Here is a 24420-nt window from a genome sequence, read left to right as displayed (position 1 = left end):
CATCCTGGTGAAATTAAATTTTTTAACAGCACACCTGTGAGGATTTGAGAATTGATAGTCACTGTCTCATGAAAATGACAGGCTTTTATATTCTATGCTTTCCTCCACCTACTCAGCCAAAAGAAAAATGAAAAAAAGAAAGAACAGCATTGTACTGGTATTCACTGGTATTGTGGCTAATTGCATTCTGGATGTGACTAATCGGCTTGTGCTATTAATCTCAAAGCAGCAATTTTTTATAAAAGGGGGAATGAAAGTTTTCATTGCTGAAATGAAATGGTTTGATGTGACATCTCCAGGTAGCAATCTGTGTCTGATTGCTGGGGATTTGGTGTGATCCATCTTTGATTCCAAAATGAGCTTTGAGATGGTGCTGCACTGTAGACGTATAGATACACTTCAAACGTGGCTTGATTCTTCTGTTTTCCATTTTGACACACCGAATGCCTTTCAGCTTTGTTTCGCTGAAGCCTACAGGAATACATGCAGCAACATTTGACATGGTTTCAAATTATTATCCATTTCCATACTTGCACTGATGAACTATATGTGCCTAGAATGTAAGCGGGCTCATTAAGTGGTAGCACTTAAATGAACCTGATTATATGAAATGATGATTGTGGCATTCCCAGATACCCTGGGGGCTTGCTTGGGCATTTTCAGATGCCCTGTGGACTTCTGATCCTTTTGTGATCTTTAGGTGTAACTGCCCAATTGTCATGTTGCAGACTCAACTAAATCAAGGCTAAATAGCATTTGATATGGACCTGCTGCTATTCTCCTCTTCCAGATTTGCCCCTTTCCCTGGGATCGTATGACTAGGGATCATTGAATCTGTCCGTTGTGGTTTCTCTCAGTTTCTCATTTTCCATTCTTTAGCTCTGTTGCCCTCATTTCCACATCCGTTTACATTCACCAATATTTTCATGTAAATTGCTCCAAATGTACAAACTGTTGCATGCAATTTTGCTTGATATAATGCATTTTTGTATGCAATTTTCACCAATATATGCATTTCTACAGAGATTCTAGCGTAGTTTATGCACTGCTCTACACATCACTTTGCTGAAACACTGCCTTGCAAACTTCAGAAACTGCAAATTTCAAAGAATGGCTGTGCTTTGGTTCAAGTATTGTTTGGGAAACTGCAAATAAAGTAGATTTGCCTTTAAATGTGAACTGAATTTAATTTCTCCACTACCCCTTACTATGATACCTCCCCTTTTCCATCACCACCGCCACCATCATCAATCTATGGCCTTCATTGCTTCCATCCTTGGGAGATCCTTGGGAATCTCCAAGACAGGTCCCCCCAAACTTGAAGGTACATTTTGTCCTGCCTGAAGACACTGCTTCTACATACTAGTGTGGCTCTTCTGGATCATTAACCCATATCTAATTCGTCTTCTGAGGAGTTCACAGTGATTTACATATAGTTCCCTGCTTACAGAGCCAAAGTTGCTTGGCTTTAGATTCTTTGCTCTGTCTCTACCTACAACAAACAGGTTAAATACGTTATATCAGTTTAGAGATGAAGCACCTCTCCAGGGCATTGCAGGAAATTTTAAAAGGAAAAACTAAGCTGGAAGGGAGAAAGGATGTGGATGAGCTCATTCCAGAGCAGCCATCAGCACCAACTGTGGTTGGCAAGGCAACCTTGCTCACCTGGCTTGCCATCAGGCATCATTGCCAGTATTAACTGATGTAAAGGGGAGCTAATTGTAGTGGAAGCACTGCAATTGGTGTGTTGGATTGGCTCTACCACGGTGCATGCACCATGCTGAGCTCCTTGCACTTCTCCCTCTTGATTACTGGCAATGACCCTCAGTGTTTGGTAGCCAGGTGAGCAACACCACAGTACCTGTGCTGCACTCCCCTGCTGACCACTGTTGACTATAGCACCTGTGGACCGTTTGCAGCTGCTGAGGAAGCTGGTGCTAAGCCTGGTAATATGTTGAACCCACTCAGAGGCGCCAGGTGCAATATGTTGAACCCACTCAGAGGCACCAGGTGCCAAATCAAGGGGGCCTAGTGTGCATTGTGTGCATCTGACACGTGAGTATGACATCATGCATGTCACATCATCTGGAGGAGGCTGAGCGCTCTGGAGGAGCCAGCCACTGATAGGGTGGGGGACTTGTGGACCTCCAGATGTTGCAGAACTACAGCTTCCTCCAATGGCCATGCTAGCTGGGGCTGATGGGAGTTGTAGTTTAGCAACATCTGGAGGGCCAAAGCTTCCCTACCCCTGTACTAGACACTAGCACTTGGCTTCTGTTCTACAATAGGGAGAACTAAGTCATATACCGGGACGCAGGTGGCGCTGTGGGTTAAAGCCTCAGCGCCTAGGACTTGCCGATCGAAAGGTCGGCGGTTCGAATCCCTGCGGCGGGGTGCGCTCCCGCTGCTCGGTCCCAGCGCCTGCCAACCTAGCAGTTCGAAAGCACCTCCGGGTGCAAGTAGATAAATAGGGACCGCTTACCAGTGGGAAGGTAAACGGCATTTCCGTGTGCGGCTCTGGCTCGCCAGAGCAGCGATGTCACGCTGGCCACGTGACCCGGAAGTGTCTCCGGACAGCGCTGGCCCCTGGCCTCTTAAGTGAGATGGGCGCACAACCCCAGAGTCTGTCAAGACTGGCCCGTACGGGCAGGGGTACCTTTACCTTTACCTTTAAGTCATATACCACCGAGCTAGAACTTATCTCTGGAATGTGATGGAGGAGTGGAAGTAATGATGGGCTTCAATGGGCTACAGTAAATAGAATTTTTAAAATGAATCGAAAAAAGGTAATTCTGTATTTTATAACTATACTGCATTTCAGTAAACTTTCAACCATGTGCAGATTCAAAGGCAATCTATTCCTTATTAAAGTCAGGTTTCCCCTAATAGTTTCAGCTTAGCTGGAAACAAAAGTTACACACAAATAGTCCCATGGAAAGGCTGTGACCTGTATGGTATTTAGAAGTCTGCGGGAGCATATAGGAATGAACACAGCAGTTGTTCCTTCATACTCTGTTATTACAGAGAGAACTGGGGGTCAAATTACATGAATGATAAATGGAAGGTGCTCAAAATGAGTTAGTTCTCTTTTTGAACGTTATACATTGACCTTGGCAGTTTTGACAATTACATCCATCATTGCTAAGAATCCATTCCAGCAAACCCGTCTGTTCTCTAATATGGCCAAATAAACAGGATTTGTGAATATAAGTATCAAAGATTGATCTTCTGTGCAAATGCACTGATTAACAGTTGGTTCCTCGGTCCAGCTTTTTCATACTATAAATTATGAGGGGACCATAATTCACCATGGCACACCTGTAGACAGCAGTGTTGGAGTGCTTTAATCTTCACTTACCATGCCTCAGTAAGATCAATAGTTGTCTTCTATATATAAGAATAGTATTAAAAGACACAATGTACTATGCAAATATCAAAAGTATTATTTCCTGGCTGTTATGTTTACTGACAGGGAAACAGTTCATTGGAGAACTTCTTCTTCTTCCTCTTCTTCCTCCTCCTCCTCGTACACACAAAAAACATAGGTGGTTTATCTGGCAATATGAAATGTATCCATCACTATTAGATTGTTGATATGGATCATGAAGAGGTGAAAAGATCGTACCATTTTAATGTAGGTGCAGATGTTACAAAATGTTTTCACAGTGTTGTTTTCTGGTTAATATTTTGATGTTTCTTAATGCAATATAAGGATGTAATGTTGCTTCAGTGGCTAATTATTTCGCACAGTGATACCTTGGTTCTCAAATTTAATCCATTCTGGAAGTCCATTCCAAAACCAAAGCGTTCTAAAACCAAGGTGTGCTTTCCCATAGAGAGTAATGCAAAATGGATTAATCCGTTCCAGACTTTTAAAAACAACCCCTAAAACAACAATTTAACATGAATTTTACTCTGTAACGAGACCATTGATCCATATAATGAAAGCAATAAATAATGTACTGCAGTCACACAATCAATCAATCAGTAGCTGAACTGGGTTCTGCACAGTCACAAAAACAAAAAAAGAGAGCCACAAAAACAAAAATGCAAAATAAATAGCAAAAACAGACCGACCTCAGCATAACACTGAAAACAGATGTGTGGTACTCAAAACAGAAGCATAACACTCAAAACGGAGCATGTTTTGGCTTCCAAAAAAAGTTCGCAATCCAGAACACTTACTTCCGGGTTTGCAGTGTTTGCATTCCAAGTTCTTTGAGTACCAAGGTGTTTGAGAACCAAGGTACCACTGTATGCTGGCGTGTTCTGTTCACTAAAGGGCATTGCATGAGAGAAAACTGCACCAGGTACCTAGAGATACATGAGATATGCTCCCGCATTGCACATATCTCTTCTCTCTGGCGATCACTCGTAGCTGAGTAACATTGTCTTCCATAAACACGGTTTTAACAATGAGTCTGTAAGTGACTGTGGAGGCCAGTTCTGGATCCAGACATTCTTCCACAGTGGGGACATTGGTTTCCGGGTGGGAGTTGATCACGGTGAGGATTTGCAAAGGGTGCCTTCCTCTTAGCACGTTTCTCCTTTGTGTCATGAGTTCGAGTGTCTTCAAAGCCCATGGCACCTTTGATAAAGGCTGTTCTCCAATTGGAGCACTCGCAGGCCAGTGTTTACCAGTTGTCAGTGTTTATACTACATTTTTTTAAGATTTGCCTTGAGACAGTCTTTAAACCTCTTTTGTTGACCACCAGCATTACGCTTTCCATTTTTAAGTTCGGAATAGAGTAGTTGCTTTGGAAGACGATCATCAGGCATCCGCACAACAACGAAGTTGATGTTGAACAAATCATTGCTTCAACACTGGTGATCTTTGCTTCTTCCAGTACACTGATATTAGTTTGCCTGTCTTCCCAAGTGATGTGCAAAATTTTTTGGAGACACCGTTCATGGAATCTTTTGAGGAGTTGGAGATGGCATTTATAAGTGGTCCATGTTTCACAAGCATATGCTAAGGTTGGTAGTACAATAGCTTTGTAAACAAGCATTTTGGTTTCCCTGCGAATGCTCTGCACTTCACTCTGGAGAAAGCTGCACTCGCAGAGCTCAGGCAATGCTGGATTTTGGCATCAATGTTGGTCCTTGTGGAAAGATAACTGCCTAGGTAGAAGTGATCAACATTTTCCAATGTTACACCATTGAGTTGGATTTATGGCACTGCAGAGGGATTATTTTGTACTTGTTGGTGAAGCACTTTTGGTTTTTTGGATGTTGAGTGATATACCACCAAATTGACATATACCACCAATTTGGTGATTAGTGCTGTCACCCTTGACACCACTGACCACCTGTTGGGGTAGGAACTGATTCTATCTCTCTCACACCACTCTTCATAGGTGACCAGTTCTATCTATCATCTATCTATCTATCATCCATCTATCATCTATCTATTTATCTATCATCTATCTATCTATCTATCTATCTATCTATCATCTATCTATCTATCTATCTATCTATCATCTATCTATCTATCTATCATCTATCTATCATCTATCTATCTATCATCTATCTATCTATCTATCTATCTATCTATCTATCTATCTATCTATCTATCATCTATCATCTATCTATCTAAAACTAACAGTAGAGGACACACATGGAAGCCATTCAAACAAATGGAAAATTGAATGGAAAATAAAAATCCACATGGAAACAGGAAAGGTCAGACTTAGTCTCATCCCCAATAAGAACTGGGATGGCTCAGACTTCAATGGGTTTGTCCATTCCTTTGCACAAATTACGACAAGACAGTCCATGCCCACTGATTTACCTTTCAAATGGGAGGGCATAAGGCAGATCGGGATCTGCTGGTAGATCTCTGATTTGCCATAGATCAGCAGGACCTCTGAATGGGTTCCTGATCACATAGAGCCCTGGCTATGCTCTGCCGATATGCACTGCAGAACTGCCTTCAAACCATGGGTGGTTGGGAACAGAGCCTGCTGCCAGCTGCACACCCAGTCAGTCAGTGCACATGGAAGAGGGCTAGTGTGGATGCAAAAAGCTAAATATAAAGAAGGGGATCGTTTACATTTTTGCTGTGGCTAAAATTCTGAAAAGCATCTGCTCGCGTGTGCAGTTAACACCTGACAAAGCTTTGCGTGATAGTACTAGATGTACTTTAAACATTTCTATATGTGTGAAGGATAACTTTGGGGCTTAGGATTGATGTGGCTTTAGCATGAATGGTTTCCTGCTGCACTGAATGAACTATAAAAAGACCAAGGGTGGATATGTGGCTTAAGGAATTAGAAATACAGGTGGTAGATATCAAAGGTCCCAGACCTAATTCCTAATGACACACTCTCGAGTCCAGGAGTGAAGAAAGCTAGAGATTCTCCTACTGCGACACAGAGTTAGAATGGGCTGAAAGGAACAAGATCGATAGCTGCAGGTCAAGCTTGAGCCTATTACAGGGGATTATTATCATTAGTGAGATTAAACATACTGGAACAGTTCATTGAGTCCAGTATTCTGGCTTTGATGGTGGTACTTTAAAGGCAGCAATGACTGGCTCTATCATCCTCGCTCAAAATAGAATGCTCTGGACGTTGTGTGTCTTTCTGTGAGTGGAAATGGAAGCATAACAAGAGCGCGCTGTGTAGTCAAGCTGCTAATGACTAAAGTGTGCTCCTTTTGCAAACCAGCCAACTGAAGCTCTTCCTTTGAGCTTCAGTTATATGTAGGATACATGCACGCAGGAAGCCTTGCAAACAGATGGGTAGCTTTGCTAATTAGTTAAATCTCTTCTCATTGCGGTGCATGGAACAACTTGATAATTTTATTGACATAGAACAGGCAAGGAGCAGGAACAGATGAAAGAGTCCATATAACAAAGTTTAGTAGAATTTGCGAAAAGCCAGTTAGATCTAGATTCTTGAAAGGTGGACTTGGAAGTGAGTGATCTGGACTCAGCTATCATTTCCATCAGGGAGTGATTTTAGGAACTTGAATAGATTGTAATACTGTAGTTTCTTCGTTTCTTATCTGTAAGATGGAAATAGAGCTCAAACTACACATTACACAGAATTCCATGAGGATTTCCGAGTGTTTTTAAAACCCAAAGCAGCACAGGGCATAGTGGCTTAACAGGCAATTCCTCTTCCCAGGAAACTCTGGAAATAGTAGTTCTGTGAATAGGCTAGGTGGGTCTCCTAACAAACTACAGCTCTCACAATAATTTGGGAGACACTATTACCTTTTGAATTGGTATGATACTGCTCTAAATATATAGTGCAGATGGGACCAAGGTGAACTAGGTAGGTTCACCTTTAAATATGAACTGTATCAAATCCCTGCCACCATGAAGCCACATAATTAACTCAATGTGTAGTAAATCCCTGAGTGGAAGATAGCCTAGATAGATGCAACTTTGTTTTCTCTTTTTCCCCCTGTGGTAGGCTGGGATAGATGGCCACTATTTGTTTTCCACAAGATGAAAAAGCAGAGGGGAGGGAGGAAATGTTGAGCCACAAAATAACAAGGGGAAATTGTTGAGGAGCTGCTCCCCACATACAACCTCTGCTCATTCACAAGCTGACAGTTGCTGCTTTGCCACTAAAGATGTGTCACAAAAATGAAGCTTAAGGTATTGTCTGAGCCGAAGAGTGACTTGCCACACAGCTATGTTGGGACTCTGGGTCAACACAACCTAGGTTGCAAAACACTCCTGAGAAATTAAAGGTGGAGCAGGCAGCATTAGTAGGTTCCAAGGTACTGAACAAAAGGCAGAAGCTAATATGCTAAGTGCACAACCATCAAACCACTTAATAAGAACATTCAAAACATTTTGCATGAGCATGCTTTGCTGATGTCAGCAAGTCTGAGCCAGTTAAAACAATGTATTAGAGCAGTTAGGTGTAAATAGCCCTCAGCTTTTGTATGCTAATCGCTGTTTATGATGGCTTCTGTGAAAATCAGTCATGATTGCTTTGTTGAAAGACTGCTATAATCATGCTTGCAGAAACTTTGCCAAAAATGAATGTGATAGACTTCCCCACTCCCACCCCACTTTCAAAGTCTACCTCAAATGACTTAATAAAAACTGAAATTACAAGGGTAATTCTCGTCAGAATACATATACTGTATTGGAAACTGCTTCAAAATGACAACGGAGAGATAGACCTCTATAAGTAAATTTTGTTACATTAAATTTAGAATCTTGGTGGGCAGATCCCTGCATACAGAATCACAGAAGATTCATGCACGCTGTATGTATGGGAGAGGAACTCAAATTTATGGAAGTACAGTCCTTCAGCTAATGAAGACATCTTTCACTCTCCAGTCCACCATTCAGATTTGATTTTATATTTTCTTCTACAGATAGGTAGCCGTGTTGGTCTGCCATAGTCAAAACAAAAAATTTTTTCCTTCCAGTAGCACCTTAAAGACCAACTAAGTTAGTTCTTGGTATGAGCTTTCGTGTGCATGCACACTTCTTCAGATACACACATTCAGTGTATCTGAAGAAGTGTGCATGCACACGAAAGCTCATACCAAGAACTAACTTAGTTGGTCTTTAAGGTGCTACTGGAAGGAAAAAATTTTTTTATATTTTCTTCTGTTCAACATGCAAAAGGCTCAGTGGGTAATGAAGATTTGGCCTATTGTCTGGTTGGGTTCTTCAGTCAGATCTAATAAATGGATGCTACATAGGGTTGCCATATGTCCAGAAATTATTATTTTTTGCGAATTTGGCCAAAAAGCTCAACAACTTTTCCGTCTGGATTTTCACTCTTTGAAATATGGCAACCCTATGCTACCAAAGAGCGACACGTAAAATAGATCAAGGAGAAAAAGATGGATTTCTTTGAGGTGAGTAAGGCCTCTCTGTTACTTCACTAGGCCCAGAAAATATCTTTTGAATTTATGATTATTGAAAATGGTGTAACCATCTTGCCATGGTCTCGTCATGTATTCCCTGTCATGTATAAAACTGTGTTTTGAACTCAAAGGAGTTGGGAGGGATTGGGCATTTTACCTTATTCCCTTTTGTAAGTTTATCTAATTTACCTATATGTGCAATTGGTGACATTTCTGAAATGCTTTCTTTTTAATTTGACTGTTTTCCCTCATTTGAAAATTAAATTAAGAGGTGTTTTGTTTTTTTTTACAAATAAAATAAAACCCGCAGAGACAGAAATTAAGAAAGATTAATGTGATAAAGGTACAATGCAGATTTGTCTACTGCTGATTCACAACTTTCTTACCACACAAAAACCACTGTATAAATTATTCTGCTTTGGGGGATAACACTTGCAATTTCAAAATGAATAAGACATCTATTATATTTCCAATAAACAAAATAATTCCTTGGAGCTCTTAGCTGACTTTGCAGTAATTGCTTCTCTTTTCTTAATAAGAGAGGTACACACTATACCTCTGAAGCACATTATTTTCCTCAAAGAATTCTGGGCATTGTAGATTACCCCTCAAAGAGTTACAATACCCCCTAACACTTAAAAAAACTACAGTGCCCAGAGTTTTTTTGAAGGAAAGATGTGCTTAGAATATGCTTTAAAGGTATAGTGTGTACACAGCCATAGATCAGTTACGATAATGTGAGCTATGGAATTGTATGAACCTCGTTGCAGATAAGTAGAGGGAAAGCAAAAAAACAACATAAAATGGATTCCTTCTCCAAACTGAAGTTGATTGAGGAGTCCATTCACATGAAACTCTAAAAAGAAAATACTTCATCAGATGACCAAAAAGGACTTATTAAACAAACAGGGAGAGCCAATGATAAAAGGCAGAAGACAAAAAAAAATCAGCTGTCAGGGGTTCAGGAGCAGAGGCACAGGGAAGAGAGGAGATGGAGAGCGAAGGGGAAGAATCCGAGGGGAGCGTAGGAGAAGAGGACAGTGGACCGAGGGATTCCATGAGCCTCTCCAGCGAATCGGAAGATTCACAAAAGGGGGCGCCAGTGGCCAGGGGTAGGGGGTTCACAAGGGGAACGCCCCAGGAGCAAGGGGACAGCAGGGACTCCCAGAGCAGTAGTTGGAAATCCGGACCAGCTTCCCCACCAGAGCAGAGTGGGGGGGAAGAGTCCCAAGGATCGGGGCCAGTGCATTCCCCACCAGGGAGAGAAGATAAGGCAGGGCTGACCACACCTCCATCGGAGAGTCAGACAATGGAGGGGAGGTCAGATCCGGCCAGTATCCCGAAAGAGGGAAGCAGTGACAGAAGTAGTGTAATGGTCAGGAGGAAGGTCACTGGGTTGGCGCGAGAGGCAAGTTCAAATGTACAGGAGCGCGGGACAGCAGAGAATGAGGATTGGGAACCGGGTCCTAAAGCCTGCCGGAGGGAGGGGGAGGAGCTAAGCGACTCAGCGTCGGAAGAGTCCAGAAAGGGCAATGCCCCAGCGGGCAGGAGGACCCAGAGGAGGAGAGAGCAGCGTAAAAGGTGGAGCAGGGCTAGGATCTTAAACTGGTGTCATAGGGGAGGAGACTCAGATGGTACTTTGCCGGTCTAGGGTTAAGACGTAGAGCTGCGCGCTGCGGCTTTGAAATGGAAACTGAACGTCAATAAAGACTTTTGTACATAACGACAGCCTCGCGTTGGTCCTCTGTGAGCTGGGACCTAGGGGCAGCTCTGACATCAGCATTCGTCACTGATCACTCTTGGGCTATACCCCAACCTTATTTTATTGGATTGGAGAGTTTGTAGATGCTTGCCAGTGCCTGTCTCCATGACCTCATGGTTCAGTCTTACTTCCAGGGCCAAAGTGGGTTAGATACACAAATATTTCGAGAGTCAAAGAAGAATGAGTAAATGATTTGAAAGACATTATAGCCTAGGAACTCTCAGGAGAAATTGCTGGCAGCCCCTTTCTGCTTCCATTTTCTAGGGGCTTCTAGAGGCTTCAAGGAGGCTGAGACACTCAAGTCTCCTCAAGCGAGTTGTTATTCTAAACTAGATTGAGGAAGTTTTCCTGACACATCCTATCCAACCCTTCCCTCCTTGGCCAGCAGGTCTGAGATTCACATTATGCAGCCCTTTCCCTGCCTGGCTCCCTATGCAGCTGCTCTGCAGAAAAGGGCATTACTGGAAATGATGTGATCAGAAGAGTTGGCATGCCAGCAGCAGTGATGGGGTCCTCCTGTTCCACATTGCTACTGCTATTAAAAGAACACCTCCTACTGGCATTTCACTTGCTCATGAATCAGGCCCCAGTGAAGCAACAGATGTTCCTCCTATCCTGCACGTTTCACACAGCAACAGAGTAAGGGGGAGACCATCTCCACTCGAAATAATTCCCAAACATACCCAGAACTAGCAGGTAGCCTGGCTTTTTGCTGTTCTTCTTTCTCCAGTTGGCTGTTCATGGGAAGTTTCCTGGAGCTGAATCATAGACACGACTGGTCAGATTTTATTGGCACAAATGGTCATAGAATTCAGACTTCAAAACCTTTTGTAGGTAAATTTCCATCTATAAATATAATCTAAGAGTTTCCATTCTGCTACCTCAGCTAAGGGATATTTATTGTTTCATGAGGGACCCCTCATCGTCCTCATCACCATGTCTTGTAATTCCACATCAAATGGAAAGAGCACTTTTGCATTCAGTAACCTTTGACATCTAGAATATGCATATCAGATTATCAGGGATGCCTTGTTTTCTTAGCCATTCTCCATACCTAGTGTAGTTACAAACCAATTTTGATGTCAGACGTATGGATCACTTGATCTATGATGTCACTGTATGGATCACTTGATCTGCTGTGTCATTGTAGGAGCCATGGAACCATGCATGCTGCCATGACCCCCAATGTCTGTGACCAAAACATGTTAACCAAAACACAACCATCTCTCGAAATTCACACTTCTCTAAACTTTTCCGTTCTCCAACCCAACAGTGTCTACAAGGAAGCACATATTAGACAGAGATGTGTATAAAAATGATTATATCGATGAAGATAGCATCCAAAAATGCATTGTATTATGGGGAAATGCTTGCAAAAAAAATGTACATTACTCAAAATTGAATACAAACATGTGTTTATTTACTGAAAGTCACACTAAGATGCCAACAAATTTGCAAGGTTTTGTTTTTTTAAAGTGTGAATTGCTGCAGAATTTGGAGTACTGAATTTGAAACTGGGGAAAAAAGAGAAACAGAAAGAACCAAAATGGACAGTTCCATTCATTCCTAGCTGGGCACCTCTGAACCTGTTTGGACTGCAAGCTCTGAAGTTATGAAACCTTTGTGAGAGCTAGGATTCTATCTGTCCTGAGATTTGTGCAAAGCTGCAGACAGAAGACTAATTCTAGCAGTATTTCTTCCTAAGTCCCAGATATATCAGTCTCTCAGAAAAAGGCACTCAAATTAATTTATGTTATGTTATAACATTGTTTAAAAAATAGCTAAAGACTTGCCATGGGGGTGGAATTTGATTTCAGATTGTATTCGGCAGCATAAGGAGCATTTAGTAAATTATATATATTGTATAAGACATAATATCTTCCCCGAGAAGTGAGATTACTGTGATACAAGGCATTGTAAAAGGACATAAAAGTATTTCTTTTACCTGCCTCTGTTAATTCTTTTTAAAATATTGGCCAAAAGTTTGTTTGATGAAGTATGGTTGGGCACACACTATTGGGCACAATAAGAAGATGGTTCTTATTAGATGTAAAGATACACTGAAGACCAGTATCAAAACCTGCAAGATAATATTAAAACCCCAGCACTCACTGCATTATATAAGCTTATCTGGAGAGATCGGTGTCAGGGTCATATGTGTTCTGTTCAAGCAGTGATGCATGTAGACTTTATAGAAAATGAGAGGATATACAATGCCAGTACTTTGTACTATTAGGTTCATAGGAAATTAGTGCTTGTATATGGCTAGCATTGCATACCCTGGTCTAATACCCTAAACTAATGCACTGTATGTTATGCAAATGTGTCTGATGAACAAATATTGGACTTATGTATCACCAGCAGCCTTGTACCTGGCATTGCTCAGAATTTTAAGAAACCAAAACACACCCACACCCAAACACCCAGTGCAGTTTTGATATCAGTGGTTGAAATCAGTGCATTTTTCGAAAGGTTCAGTTCACCCTCTTGATTTAAAATGGGGGTAGCATCCAATTGTATCCAAACATAGACAAGAACTTACTCCTGAATCCCAGGAACCATCAGGCCAAATTTGGTTACATTATCATAAGAGGTGTCTAAATGCCCAGTAGATGATAGGAGCCATAAAAATTAACTCTTAAGACACGGGTGCTTAATCCAGTCCCTAAGCAAATGCCTCTCTGCCAGCAAGAATGCATCGATTTTGGCAGCAGCAGCAAAAAGGGACGGCACTGAGGTAGCCAGAGCCCAGCACCAAAATGGGAGTGCAAATCACTTCTCCCCATTTATCAGATCAATCATTGGATGAGTGAAGAGGGAACAATAACCACCCCCTTAGCTGGTTTACAGAGATCAAGTGAGGAGGGAAGCTGTGTAGCTGTGTGTGTCCTTTGTATGTGCGTGACACCATAAGATAGCCACCATAGCTGTCAAGTGTCCCTTATTTGAAGGGACAGTCCCTTATTCCAGGGCCATGTCCCGCTGCTGTCCCTTATTGATGGATGTCCCTTAAATGTCCCTTAAATGATGTCCCTTAAATTTCAAAGGAAGCAGCTCCTCTCCCTCCCTCCCTGCCGGCCAGGGAGGAGGGAGGCTCCAACTGTGTTGCTTGGCTGTGTTGCTCACCCAATAAGAAGTCTAAGAACGACTGGGGGGTGGAGCTTGCATGCTTTGTGCTGATCAAATCGGCCGTGTTGCCTGGGGACTCGCTTTGCTCAGCGCTTCCCAGCAGAGAGGTGACGGTGGTTTTCCTTGAGGCTTTGTTTGGCTGCTGGCTGGGCTTTCTGCCTTTAGCTCGGAAGGGCTCAGAAGTTGAACATACCTGTGCTGAGTGCTCGGATCGGAATCGGATGGATACGTCATTGACAGCCCACTCACCCTTGCCGGCGAAAACGTCTGTCTGGAGCGGGGGCACATGGTGGGGGAAAAGGAAAGGAGATCTCGTGGCGAGGGGGGGAGGCTGTGTGTGTGTGGCTAGTTAATGCAAGCTGAGGGAGTTTTTGAATGCTGGACGCCATTTTGTTGCACGTGCTGCTGCAAACTTTGCAGTGCAAAGCCAGGCAGGGGAGCCATCTTAAGTTGAGGCTGCATAGGCCTTGTGGTGCATGTGATTCAGATTCTATTCAGTTGAACCTCTGGTTACAAAGTTGCTTGGACAGTGTTCTCGGAGCTACCAGCATGGGTTTGACCAGACTGCAAGAGGACAGGAAGACTGAAGTGCCTGGAACAGGTGAGGCTGCAGGTCCCTTATTTTGGCTGCTGGTCCCTTATTTTCAAATCTGTAAGTTGACAGCTATGATAGCCACACCCACTTGTGGCCACACCCACTGCTGGCATCACCCCACCACCACCACCACCAAGGGTTGGCCAAGGGTGAATCTGGCCCTCAGATCAAAAAGGTTTTGCCACCTCTGTGTTAAAGCTAATAAGAGTTGCACACCAATCCATCATAGCATTGATGGTGCTATGTGGGAGAGGGGAGTATTCTTACCTTTTAAAAAAATAAACCCTTAGATGCTGATTTCCACGTTTCTTTTAAAATATATCTATGATGCATGAAGGCTTATTGGCTGATGCCATGATTTCACATGTGGCTCTTTGGGGAAGAGGAATTCAAAGCACGATAGCCCTCCAATAATTCAGAGTGCCTGTGTATAGTTATCGGTATAGACAGAGCCCATAAGTTTCAATAACATCTAGGCTGGCATAACTGTGATAAGCACAAAAGTCCATTCATATTCTCTTTTGTAAAGTGTAACTTTTGGCTGTTTATATCACTTTTGACTTTTTTTTGTATTGACTTGCTGTTACATTATTTATCTTGCTCCTGGCATCTTATTTAACCATTGATTAGCTAATGTACCTTGTGTTTGAAGTCAGACAGGTGAGAGTCTGAAACGTAGCCAGCAGTGGTGGCTTTGAAATAAAGACACTCACCAGCAAGCAGCTCCTGAAAGACATTAAATATTTTACAACACAGTTCTTAGTAACCAGCCACTGGTCTTCTCCAACCCTCAGAAGGAGCATAGAAGAGAACGCTATGGAATTTAAGCCTCATCCAAGCATCCGGGTTACTTCCTGATTGGCAGATGCTGCGATGTAAACATTACTTTAATAATAATAATAATAATAATAACAATAATAATAATTTCAATAATTATTTTTTATTTATACCCCATCCATCTGGCTGGGTTTCCCCAGCCATTCTGGGTGGCTTCCAACAAAATTTTAAAATACAATAGTCTATTAAACATTCAAAGCTTCCCTAAACCGGGCTGCCTTCAGATGTCTTCTAATACAGTATGGGCACAGTTATCTAACCACTTTGTATCTCGTTCTGTACAGTGGTACCTCGGGTTAAGTACTTAATTCGTTCTGGAAGTCCGTTCTTAACCTGAAACTGTTCTTAATCTGAAGCACCACTTTAGCTAATGGGGCCTCCCGCTGCTGCCGCACTGCCGTCGCGCAATTTCTGTTCTCATCCTGAAGCAAAGTTCTTAACCTGAGGTACTATTTCTGGGTTAGCGGAGTCTGTAACCTGAAGCGTATGTAACCTGAAGTGTATGTAACCCGAGGTACCACTGTACTGTGGAAAATCTTTCCATGTCTATTTAATTACATCTACCACAGATAACCTTGAAAGCTTCCACAGATTTTTTTCACAGTCCAGAATATTGATAAGGGGTGGTTTTCAGTGCAGCCATAGAGTGCAATATCCAAAAGCTGATACAAATATAGGATGTGCTGGTTGAAAGTTAACATGAACATTAGATTTAAAAATATATACCGTCCTCCTAGCATTGGAATCAGGTAGTCTGGAAACTTTTTTTCCTTTTCTTTTTTAAGGCCAGTGTGGTGGGGTGGCCAAAGTGTTGGATATTGGTGAGTTCAAATCCTCACTTAGGCCTGAAACACAGTAGGCTCACCCTCCAAATGCCCCCATTTTCCAGGGACGTTCCTGATTTAGAGAAACCATCCAGGTTTCTGATTTGATCCCGGAATGTCCTACTTTTCCTTAGGATGTCCCTATTGGAGAAATGTTGGAGGGTATGGAGTTATCTGATCTCCAAACTGTCTAAAGGCAATCCTGTATAGGGAAGTTTTTTAATGTTTTATTATGTTCTTATATATATGTTGGAAGCTTCCCAGAGTGCCTGGGGCAACCCAGTAAGATGTGCGGGGTATAAATAGTAAAAATTTTCCTGATGGGATGGAATGTCCCTATTTTTACTGGAGAAATGTTGGAGGGTATGCCATGTCATCTGTAAAAACTTTCTTTACAATAGTTTGCAGTGGCATAATGAAAAGCATTCAGCCCATGAGATGTGGTACTACAAACAAATGGTTCATCACATCAGTCATATGGCACTTTTAAAAATGTAACACTGTGGCCATACAAGTCTAAACCAGCTTTTACTATCTTAGAGCAGCATTTATAATAGAAAGAAAAAATTCCATGCATCTTCACTTGTTTTTGCACATGCCAGTCTGCAGAGTTATTTCTGTTTTGTTATGTTTTTATATATGTTGGAAGCCGCCCAGAGTGGGTGGGGCAACCTGGTCAGATGGGTGGAGTATAAATAGTAAAATAATAATAATAATAATAATAATAATAATAATAATAATAATAATAATGGAATAGGACATCCCTATTTTCATTGGAGAAATGTTGGAGGGTATAAGTGGATGACTTCTCAGATTGACCTGAGGAGTTGTTGGGAAAAAAAGTTTAAAACAGGATGCAGAAAAGGGGAGGTGAGGGGAAGTCCGGGAAGCAAGGTTAATGAAAAAGAGGGTTTGAAATTATACATGTTTATATGTTTTTGTATGTTTTTCTGTGTGTGTTGTTTTGTTTATAATTTGTGTTGGAAAATCAATAAAAAAATTATTAAAAAAATAATAATAAGTGGATGACTTCTCGTAGCCTAGCCAACCTCATGGGTTGCACTGAGGATAAAATGGCAGTAGGGCATTTCATTTTCCCTGAGCTAATTGGAGAAAGACAGAGAGAAAAATAGTAACAATAATAATTAAGTGTTCTGCAGGTTGGATGAGGGCAAATATTTGTTGTCTGCCGTTCCAGAGGGCAGGAGCAGGTTTAATACACTGAAGTTGCGTGAGAATAGATTTTGGTTAAACTTTAGGAGAAACTTAATAGAGCTGAGGACCGTAAGCAGAGGCTGGACATCAATCTGTTGGAAATGCTGTAGCTCTGGATTGCCAGCTCCAAGCAGGGAGTTAGATCAGATGGGCTACATAGCCCCTTCCATGTATCTGATATTTCTGGAAAAGCCATGAAGGCAACAGCTCCCTTTCTCTCTGTCACACCTCATAATTAAGTCTCCTACTGCCTGTGAACATGGATGTTCCATACACCGTGACTAACAGCCATTGATAGCCTTTCCACCCATGAATGTGTTTAATGAAAGGTATGGTGACAGCCACCTCAGAGAGCGGCTGTCACCATACCACGGAGCAGCGAATTCCCCCAAAAAATGTAATTCTGCATTGTGCCAAATACTGATTGCTTTTGTCTGTTCTGATTTTTATTAATTAAAAAATTGTCCAGTAGCACCTTAGTGACCACGTAAGTTTATTCTGGGTATAAGCTTTCGTGTGAAACAGTGTTTCAGTGTATCTGAAGAAGTGTACATGTAAATGAAAGCTTATACCCAGAACAAACTTAGTTGGTCACTAAGGTGCTACTGGACAATTTTTTAATTTTTTTATTTATTTCGACTGCGTCAGACCAACACGGCTTCCTACCTGAATCTGATTTTTATTGTCAATCTGTTTCATTTTTAGCTGATTATCACATATGCTTTTTTTTGGGGGGGGGGGAGGGAGGAATTCCCAAGAGCAGGTAAAGTGGACCTTAGTTCCCAGAATAAATAACTCAGCAATGCCATGCATTTGAGAAGCTTATATGGCTGAATCCGAGAGAGCTGCAGTATGCGTGTGTTCATTTTGTATTGTAATATGGATGCATAGCACCCTCTACTTTCTTTTGATCAAATAACACACCAAGGCTTGAGGCGAAGAAGAAGAAAGGGGGGGGGGGGACCTGGATGCTGTTTCTCTGCAGATTTTTTTCACAGAAGCCAGAAGAAAGAATTTGTCTATAGGGTTCATTAACAGTTGGCCTCTGCTGGCAGTAACCCATGTTATATAGGCCACCATTGTGACATCCTCAAAAGAACTCCCTGGAGGAGGCAAAGTCTAGAAGGGGAATATCTACTCTGAAGTTTCCCACCTTCCCTGAACTATATCTGCAGAGCCACCCCAGGAGGGGAGAATGGAGCTTTGAAAAATAACACCTTTGTTATTCCAAGTGTTAGAGATGAAGCAGAGTTTTCAGATGGCCCCAAGGTTCCCCCCCCTTTTCCCCCCTTTTTGCACCCTTCACCAAACACAGATGGAAACTGGACTCTTTGAACTGCTTTGAAAATCTGTTACCATGCATTGCTGTGGGGCCTGTGAAGCAGCCATTGCTAACTTCTGTCTGCCTGCAATTTTTATGGCTATGTGATGACAAGGGATTAAATAGCTCATTTTAGACACAGACAGCTCTAAATGGGAGGGTGAGGGTAACAAAAACCAAACAATAAAAAAACACACACCCAAGGCTGCATATTTACTTGGGAGCAAGTCTCAGTGAATCTGGTCGAATTTACTGCCAAGTAAATACATAAAATATTGTGCTGTGGAATGCTTAATAACTCTAAGCTCAAGGCAAAGCAGTAACAGATGCCAAAGTAATGCCTCAATTAATTCAATTAATTTCTAAATAATAATGATCTGGATAGTGTTAGGAAAGCTGTGTTCCATCACACAGAGAGACAGAGACAGAAAGAGAGAAGAAGAAGAAGAAGAAGAAGAAGAAGGAGAAGGAGAAGAAGAAGGGGGGGGGACAGCTACTACCCTTTATGCCATCTTTTTGTTTCCATTTTAAATTAGGTATATAGATCTTTTTGGCACAGTCTCTTGAGGGATCAGTGTAAGGGACTTACCACCAGGCATTTAAACACTCTTCCAGATTCTCATGGCAGGGAATTTGTGCTTGATCTGATCCAGCATCAGCAATGGGATAGGACAGCCAATCATTGCATAAGAAGTAGTGTTGCAATTGGAGGGACAGGTGGACTGTTGGAGGGATAGGTTGACTGTGACGTCCTGATTTGCATCAGAGAACAAAGCGCTGCATCATCCAGCTGGATGGGGCAACACAAACAAGAGCAAAAGATGGAAGTGTAATAAGGGTAATAGCTTAGTGGTAGAACCTCTGTTTTGCATGCAGAGGGTCCCTGGCTCAATCTTCAGCATCTCCAGGTAGGCCTGGGAGAGGCGCCTTTCTGAAATGCTGGATAGCCACTGCCAATCACAGTGTTCTTCTACCTTAGGTTCCCCAGATGTTGTTGAACTACAATTCCCATCATCCCCAATCAGCTTAGCTAATAGTCAGAGTCACATCAACATCCGGAGACCTAAGGTTGAAGAACACTGTTGTAGACAATATATGGCAGCTTCCTATGTTCCTAAAGTATAATGAAATGGCAGGACCGTCTTGTATGGAAATTCCTCCTTTGGCTGGCATTCACCAGCTTTTGGAAGGATTCAGTGGCCTAGATGAGCACTCTGCTCCAGCATTGGTGTGGTCATTGTCCCATCAGGTTTCATCCTGCATACCATCTAGATCAACGCACGTTCATGTAGTTTCACTCTTAGGGTTCTATGAACGAGATTTGGTTGTGCTCAGCTTTATGGATCTAGCGAGTGGAATGTGTACCTACCTACCACAAATACCTGAAAATCTAGGCATATTGTCCTCCCTGTCAGAGCCGTACATCAGTGGGACAGATTGGAATTCCTTTCCTTGATGGTCTTCAGTGAAAGCTTAGAGGAATGCATCAATAGATTTTGTGATGGAAGCGCAGCATCTGCTGCTGGGGAAATTGTACTGCTTTAAAAGAAGGAAACTATGCAGCCTGATAGGGATCCTCAGGACTGAAAAGTGGAAAATGGAATGGCAAGATGTTCTAGGAGGCACTGTGAAGTTTAGTGGCAGGATGGCTAAAGGGAGGTGGCACAACCCTATACATATACTTCCTAGATGCAGTGTTTGGAGAGGCCCTCAGTGTGTTATGATAAAGTTGTCAGACATTCCTGTGAAGAATTATAATGCAAAGAACATAATGTGCCAACTTGATGCACATATAAAATTTGCTTTTCTGCAGCCATCTTTAATTTATGGTAGATTTGTACCTGTCAAAACCAGAGTTATAATAAATTGTCTGATGCTCTGAGTGCTTAAAATGTGCCACTGCATCAAGAAAAACATTTATGTCTGAGATAGGGATGGAGGAAAAAATTGATTCAGTTTTCATTTAAAGGTAAACCTACCTAAACCACATTTTCCAAAGCAGTACACAAACTGAAACAAAGCCATGCTTTCCAAATTGACTTCTCAGAATTTTGCGATACCAATCCCTACCCAAGCAATGTGAGCAAAAATGGAAACATATATATATATATGAATGAGAGATAACATACACAAATGTATTATACTTGGGGAAATTGCATTGCAAAAATATGTAAATTAAGCACCCAGTGACCTATGACTGACTGGCATTTGAAGCCTGGTCTCTCAGATCTTAGTCCAACACTTTAACCACTACTCCACATTTTCTCTCTGCTGTTTCAAGGGGAGAAAGAGACTGCTCTCTACATGTTCCTGTTCATCAAAGCACATAATTAACTTTATTAGATATTATATAGAGATCTAGCAGAATACTGGCTTTTCCTTAAAAGCCATTCCACTAGAGGGGGTAAGTGGAAATGTGTAGAACTGAACTTATGGTTGGAAAATTGAGAATCCGACAAGTTTGTCCATCCTAAGTCTAAGGTCACCTATGTTGGCAAGATCTGTTTCTACTTAAAGCTGCAATACATAGGAAAGTGGACATTTGCCAGCTACATATCTAGTAGGCACCTCCAGTTTCTCAGCTCCTTAAAATCAATTACTATCCTAAGGAACATTCCCCCCTTTGATGTTAACACACACACAGTAAAGCTGACTAAGATATAGAAAGTAAATGGCAACATCACTTATCATTACTTTTTCTCTCTTTTTACACTACTGTGGTACCTCAGGTTACAGACGCTTCAGGTTACAGACTCCGCTAACCCAAAAATAGTACCTCGGGTTAAGAACTTTGCTTCAGGATGAGAACAGAAATTGCGTGGTGGCAGCGGGAGGCCCCATTAGCTAAAGTGGTACCTCAGGTTAAGAACAGTTTCAGGTTAAGAATGGACTTCCAGAATGAATTAAGTTCTTAACCTGAGGTACCACTATGGTAATAAAAGAAAGACCTGGTGATATATCTTTTATTAGGCAATGTCATCCAATCTAGCTTTAGTCAAATAGACTAGGAAAGTTTTCAAATCATGAATTTCAGAGAGGAAGACTGGCAAAATTCTAGGGTTGCACATATTTTGTTGTTGTTGTTTAGTCGTTTAGTCATGTCCAACTCTTTGTGACCCCATGGACCAGAGCACGCCAGGCACTCCTGTCTTCCACTGTCTCCCTCAGTTTGGTCAAACTCATTTTAGTAGCTTCAAGAACACTGTCCAACCATCTTGTCCTCTGTCGTCACCTTCTCCTTGTGCCCTCAATCTTTCCCAACATCAGGGTCTTTTCCAGTGAGTGTTCTCTTCTCATGAGGTGGCCAAAGTATTGGAGCCTCAGCTTCAGGGCCTGTCCTTCCAGTGAGGACTCAGGGCTGATTTCCTTCAGAATGGATAGGTTTGATCTTCTTGCAGTCCATGGGACGCTCAAGAGTCTCCTCCAGCACCATAATTTCAAAGCATCAATTCTTTGGCGATCAGCCTTCTTTATGGTCCAGCTCTCACTTCTATACATCACTACTGGGAAGACCATAGATTTAACTATACAGACCTTTGTCGGCAAGGTGATGTCTCTGCTTTAGCTTCAGGTAAATAAAGCCAAAATGACATTTAAAGTGGCTTACAGTGAAAATAACATCAAGAACAATAGTATATTCCAAATATTGCTCTTCACTGTATCCCCAGCAAAGCAGTTTCTGGGACTCAAATTCCCCTTAAGGATCACCCAAAGTGTTACTTTCTCTTTGGCATCTCCCTGAACAGAACCATTTTCCAGGTCTCTGCTCTTCTTATCTGTGACTCCTTCAGGCTGCTCTGGACAACAGTCTCTATGATAGTTCTAAATGCCGGTTGATCACCCCATAACCTTCTGAAGCTCCTTGAGAGTGTAACAAACATAGAGACAGAGGTGAACCAGGTCACATTGGATTCTTAGACTTTCAAAACGTTTCAGCTAACGTACCACACCAAATATCTTATGGATCTGGAATGTGACCATCTGTCTATCAGCTGGTCTTTGCCACCAGAAGGCGACTCCAGCAAGGCCTCTCTTTTTTGCCAGCCTGACAAGCTTCTTGTGGTATGAGAAGAAGAGCAAGAGTGGGATCCTTTAATTAATGCCTTTAATTTCTCTCTCTTGATATCCTGTATTTGATGCATCACAGACCTTAAAGGCAGGGAGGCATAATACCAAAATAGTCCCCCTGCCTCCATTTTATATGCGTAAGCTGTCTGGAATGAAACCTTGTCTATTAAACTGGTTTCTCTTTTGTCAGTTCCTAGAAGCAGGGCTCTTTGAGTAAGCAGCAGCAAACAGTTGGCCATATGAAGTCACACAGGTGCTTGGTTCATCTGATGTACTTGTCTGTTGTTAAAGAAGAAGCAGGAAATTCAAATACAATATAGCTGTCATTATGATAAATGCTGTGGTAAAACGCTATTGAGTAGCAGAGGACACTAGGTGCTATTATGGCCTATTGTTGCTATGAATAGAATCACCCAGACACCAATTAATGTCTTACTGCTATGATTATTGCTGGCTTATCTGCTCCGCTGATCATGCTTGCACCTTTTGAGTCCACATTTTGATTTTTAAAAGTTATAGACAAGAGATTACGTTTAGCTCAAATGGAAATTAATGTGAAGCTTAGGAAGCTAATTAAGTTTTTAAGCCACCGAGAATAACATTTAAAAAGAAAATTGAATTGCTTAGTTTGGAGGAAAATATTTAAGGAAGCATTTGTAGAATATGCATAAAAGATGTGGGATTTCCCCCCCCCAAATGGTCTCAGAAGTAAATAACACTCTGTTTATATTTTTCTATGTATGCCCATCATGCATACTTTTTAAGTATAATGTCTCGTACAAGGGAGATGCATTTCATAAGCAAAGCTTTAGGAAGAAAGCAAACAGCACTGCTCAGGTTATTTATACAGAACTGATGTGGTATGGGTGACTTGTAGCACAATCCTATTCTGAGAAGTGAGTCATTTGCAATTAAATGGGGTTTGATGGAGCCGCATGACCACTGGGTGCCCCAGTGCTCACAATGGTCAAGGCACCCAGTGAAAAGGCCTAGATCACATGATGGCAGCAGGCTCACCACAGGATCTAGTAGACCCTTTACTAGCCCAATGTCTTCTCTCCCTGCCCTCAACCCCCAGATAAGTCATTTGGGGAGGGTTATTACAAGCTATGGTTTTCCCAGTAGTGATGTATGGAAATGAGAGCTGGACCATAAAGCTGGCTGATCGCTGAAGAATTGATGCTTTTGAATTATGGTGCTGGAAGAGAACATGCTCAGTCTTTTCATGAAACAGGCTAAATATGATTAAACGACAAAACCAATTCCATCCAATCCATTTAATTTAATCAGGAGGTGCTGGAGGAGACTCTTGAGAGTCCCATGGACTACAAGAAGATCAAACCTATCCATTCTTAAGGAAATCAGCCCTGAGTGCTCACTGGAAGGACAGATCCTGAAGCTGAGACTCCAATACTTTGGCCACCTCATGAGAAGACTCCCTGGGAAAGACCCTGATGTTGGGAAAGATGGAGGGCACAAGGAGAAGGGGATGACAGAGGATGAGATGGTTGGAGAGTGTTCTCAAAGCTACCAGCATGAGTTTGACCAAACTGCGGGAGGCAGTGGAAGACAGGAGTGCCTGGCGTGCTCTAGTCCATGGGGTCACGAAGTCGGACACAACTAAACGACTAAACAACAACAATTACAAGCATGGGTAACATCAGCAGCCCCCCACCTGGTCTTTGGGTGTATGCATTGGGTGCACCTTGTCAGTGGGTTTTCCTCAATGATAGTACAGCTCCCCAATCATGGAGGCAAGCAGAGCATTTGTTTCTTTAAAAGCATTTCTAAGCTGCTTAATATTTTAAAACTTTCCAAATGCTGT

This window comes from Podarcis cretensis (assembly GCF_951804945.1).
Source record: "Podarcis cretensis genome assembly, chromosome: 5".
NCBI classification, from domain to species: Eukaryota; Metazoa; Chordata; class Lepidosauria; order Squamata; family Lacertidae; genus Podarcis; species Podarcis cretensis.
This window is presented reverse-complemented; position numbering follows the sequence as displayed.